Genomic DNA, 4,859 nt, shown 5'->3' on the forward strand with positions numbered 1-4,859 from the left:
GACCGCAGTGCGTTTATATCATAAATTAATAAGGAAACGGTAAATGCAAAAAGAACCATTATTTGGAAGCGAAGATCTTTCTAAATAATTCATGTTAGTCATTCACTACATATAAAATTATAACGATGTCTTCCGAGGGTTAAAAAAAAAATGAGCAAAGTTAAAAAAACACAGGCACGCCAGCGGACGGCTGGAGGCTGGCTAATGAAGCTACAGTATTTAAGGCAGTTTTTCATTCTGGGGGCGAAAATGAGACATTGATTAATTTTAAGATTTCATAAGCCAGGTAGCAAGCTGAATTAGCAGGGTACCGGAAGAATAGAACCAGAGAGGACAGCTTTCAAGTCAGGAAATAAGAACAAGATGAAAAACCAAATCTCAGAAGAAGCAGGCAAAAAGAATGTAAATTAGGAGATAAGAGTTCGAATATATGCAAACTCCTACATGGATCTTTAAAATGTGGCTTCCAGCCATATATGGGGTTGGGCATGGGAAGATTTAGCTCCTGTGTGGTACTGAGGAAAGTCGGGCACTGTCCATAATCCCACCTGCCCCCCTCAGACCTTATCACTTCAGTCTGCTCTCAGGTTCTCAGGACCTGAAGCCACAAGGGACCCAAGGTCGGGTGTATGAATATGGCATTCCTTCCACCCACTGGGAGTCAGTGAGGGTGGCCTTGTGACATTCTCATAGCCTGCATCCCTGGCAAGAATATATACATCCGAGGCTAGAGAGATGGCTCAGTGGTTAAGAGCATTGATTACTCTTCCAGAGGACCTGGGTTCAATTCCCAGCACCCACATGGTGACTCACAACCATCTGTAATTGCAGTTCCAGGGGACCCGACACCACAGCAAAACACCAATGCAATTCAATTAAAAATAAATTAAAAAAATGTATACATCCTAAAGAGACACTGGTGCACCCCTTTTAGCTATCAGACTAGTGACTGAGAGAATAGATCCCAAGAAATTAGAGTTTCCACAGGAGTCTCCTGCTGGGACAGAAACCAGCTGAGGCCCTGAGGACTGGGACCTGAGACAGTGGTGGGCAGGGGACCACACCTGGCCCAACTGTTTTATTATACATATCTCCTGCTTCCTGTTTAAGCCCTATCCTCAGGTCAGGATGTTGAAGATAGACTTAGGGTTGAGGGTGACGGAGTCACTGGATCTTTTTGCCCCTCTTCCGGGTGTGCCCACATTGAAATCTTTCTCTATTTTCTGCTGTTAACTTGGCTCTTTTAATTGCCTCGTTGAGGACATGTGGCCAAACCTGACTTTTTTGGACAGTCTGAGACACATTTCCAGGTTTCTCAGCTTGCGGCTCACCCTTCCCGGCCATCCTCCGCCTGCTGGCATTTCCTGCCCTCTTCTAAGCCCCATATGGTGAAGTCAACCAATGTCTCCAGGAGCTGATGTTGACTTCTCTGTTCAGTTCCCAGGTCTGTGTAAGTGGCCCCTGTTCCAGAGGGCATGCACACACAGAGGCGATGGGCTGGCTAAATCTGAGAGCCTTTCATAAGGATGCTCAGAATTTAGGGTTGGACACCTCACCTCTTAGGCCTCTGCTACCAAGGCAAGCTGAGGCACACAGTGTGCTTCTCTTGGGTTCGGAGGGCAGCAGACTAAGCACCTGATGACCCAGCCTGCTGCTGCCTGGCAGTGACCACCTAGGTCAAAGACTGTCCGTGGCCAGGGGAGAAATCGGTATCTTTGTTAAGAAGTCCACAAACATTGTTTTTTTTTTTTAAAAAACATTTATTTATTTTTATTTTCTGTGTATGATTGTTTTGTCTGTGTGTTTGTATGTGCTCTGAGTTCATTCCTGGTGCCCATGGAAGCCAGACGAGGGTGTCAGATCCTTTGGTACCGGAGTTACAGACCACTGTGAACAACAATGTGCACTGGGAACTAAACCCGGGTTCTCTTCAAGAGCAGCCAGTGCTCATAACTGCTGAGTCATCTCTACAGTCCTCAAGGTTTTATGTAGCCCAGGCTGGCCTTTGAACTTTTGACCTTCTCTCTCCTGAGCGCTGGGACTGTGGGCATGCGCCACCATACCCAGTTTTATACCGTTCTGGGGATTAAGCTCTGGGCTTCACTTATGCGAGGTGCACTTCCTCCCAGCAGAGGAGCATGCCCAGTCAGTTCAGTAACTTGTTTTTGTTTTGTTTTGTTTTTCAAGACAGGGTTTCTCTGTAGCTTTGGAGCCTGTCTTGGAACACACTCTGTAGACCAGGTTGGCCTCGAACTCACAGAGATCCGCCTGTCTCTGCCTCCCGAGGTGTGGGCTACAGCCAGGTGTGATGGAGGCAGAGACAAGCAGATCTCTGTGTTCACGGACAGCCTGGTCTACAGAGTTCCAGGATAGCCTGGGCTACACAGAGAAAATCTCTCTCAAAAAACAAAAGGGAGCAGGAAGGTGGTGGCGCATTCCTTTAATCCCAGCACGCAGAACACAGAGGCAGGTGGATCTTTGTGAGTTCAAGGCCATCCTGGTCTACAGCGTGAGTTCCAGGGCAGTCAGGGCAACACAGAGAAACCCTGTCTCAAAAAAAAAAAAAAAAGGTGTGTGTGTGTGTGTGTGTGTCCCCACAAAATCCAACCCTCTTTTGTGTTAAGTTCACTAAGTCCAGTAGGTGCTGCCCGGATATGCAGGGCTATCCACTGGAGTATGGGTCACCTACCAGGGGCCACCCCCTGAAGAAAAACCTGAGTCTCCCTCTTCTAGCAACTTTGGAGAGCATGTAACTTCTCAACCAGAAGTGAGCCCACCCGTCTCTGTGATGGAATGGCGATGGGTTCAGCCGTGTGTGGGCATCACGGCTGTTGGGGGGGTCCATGCGTGCAGCTCCCCTGTCTCTGTGATGGAATGGTGACAGGTTCAGCTGTGTGCGAGCATCACGGCTGTTGGGTGGGGGCGGTCCATGCGTGCAGCTCCCCTGTCTCTGTGATGGAATGGTGACAGGTTCAGCCGTGTGCGGGCATCACGGCTGTTGGGGGGGGGTCCATGCGTGCAGCTCCCCTGTCTCTGTGATGGAATGACGACGGGTTCAGCTGTGTGCGGGCATCACGGCTGTTGGGTGGGGGCGGTCCATGCGTGCAGCTTCTCTATCATGTCCAGAAGACAATAATTTGAAGGAGTTTTCCTGGTCCCTCCGTTCCACCAAATCCTCAGTGATGTTCTCCAGCCTTAGTGGGAGGGGTGCAGCACAGACAATCGCATTTAGGGACAGGGACTCCAGAATTACTTGTTCTCCTGTTTTGACTAGTTATGGCTCTATCGACCTCCATCCACTGCGGGGGGAGGGGTGAAAAATCCTTCTCCAATGAGAGTCAAGAATTGCACTAATCAGCACTAATCGACGAAGCCTGAGAGGGGGCCGCCAGTCCAGGACTTTTTGACACCATTTTGGTTTCATAAGCGCTAGATGGGGTTAGGCCCAGTGGCAAGAGCCTTTAATCTCAGCACTCAGGAGTCTGAGGCAAGAGGATTGTCACGAGCTCAAGGCCTCTCTGAACTTCATATTGAATTTGAGGCCAGCCCTGCTATATAAAAAGAGGGGTCAGCTACCTACCAAACAATAACGATGCCAGTATTATTACGGCCATCACAGCTTGCTTATAGCAACAAACCCTGGAACTTTTTGGAGTCTCTGGCTGGAGACTTGGTTAAATAAGGACATTACACCCACGTGCTCGGGGGAAGCTGGGCAGCTGTTAAAAACGATGATGCGGACTTGTGCTTGATGTAGAAGCTGCTCGCATATTTATTATTTAGCAGAGAAAGTAGGCTACATATCACTCTTCTATACTACGACCTGATTTTCCGCCTGAATGCAAGACGGTAGAAATGTCTCTGGACGAGTGTGTAATGACGTGCAAAGTGCTAGCAAAGGCCTAGAATGAGGTGTGCTGAGCACTAGCAATGCTTGCTGCCGCGGACGGGCACGTGGCTAGCTTTCTCCTTATGCTTAACTGTCCTTTAATTCTTTAGAGTAATGACCGTGTAATAAAATGGAGTCATAAAGGAAAAGATAAAATCGCATGGTCCAGGGTGAAAAGGAGCTCCTGATGCACCCTGCACACAACCAAGAAGTGAGGCGATTTCTTTTCTGAAACAGGTGAAGCTTCACCTGGCTTTTGTTATTGGGGTGAAATACAGATGGTATAAAATGTGCCACTTTACCTGGCGGTGGTGGCGCACGCCTGTAATCCCAGCACTCGGGAGGCAGAGGCAGGTGGGTCTCTGAATTCGAGGCCAGCCTGGTCTATAGAGCGAGTTCTAGGAGAGCCAGGGCTGCACAGACAAATCCTGTCTCGAAAAATAAAAACAACAACAACAACAAAAATGTTCTGCTTGAGTGTTTTTAAGTGGGTGGTTCAGCTCTGCTAATGGCGACGTCGCGAGAGCACCGCCACCTCCACCTCTGAACCCTTTTCTTGTCCTTAAACTGTAGCTCCACCCTCAGTGCACAGAGTCCCGCCCTCCCTCTTCCTCAGCTCCTGGCAAGCACCATTCTAATGCTTTTGGGGGAACCAGCTGCTCTAGGTACCTTGTTAAAGTGGCATTTGCCTTTTCTTTAAAAAACAAAATATATTTTAAGACTTATTTTTACTTTCTGTGCATGAATGTTCTGCCTGCATGCAGGAATAGGTACCACGTGTGTACCTGTTGGATCTCCCTAGAACTGGGGCGACAGATGGTTGTCATCCACTCTGTGAGTGTGGGGAATTGAACAGAGCCATCTTATTCTGTTGTAAGCCCAGCCGTGTCCCAGAGAGGCTGGAGTGAAGAGAATTCAGATCTGAGCCTGCTCACCTGAGATGACTGTGGCAGGAGCGACGGGGTGGCCT

This window comes from Myodes glareolus, chromosome 3 (genome assembly GCF_982192425.1).
Source record: "Myodes glareolus chromosome 3, mMyoGla1.1, whole genome shotgun sequence".
Taxonomy (NCBI): Eukaryota; Metazoa; Chordata; class Mammalia; order Rodentia; family Cricetidae; genus Myodes; species Myodes glareolus.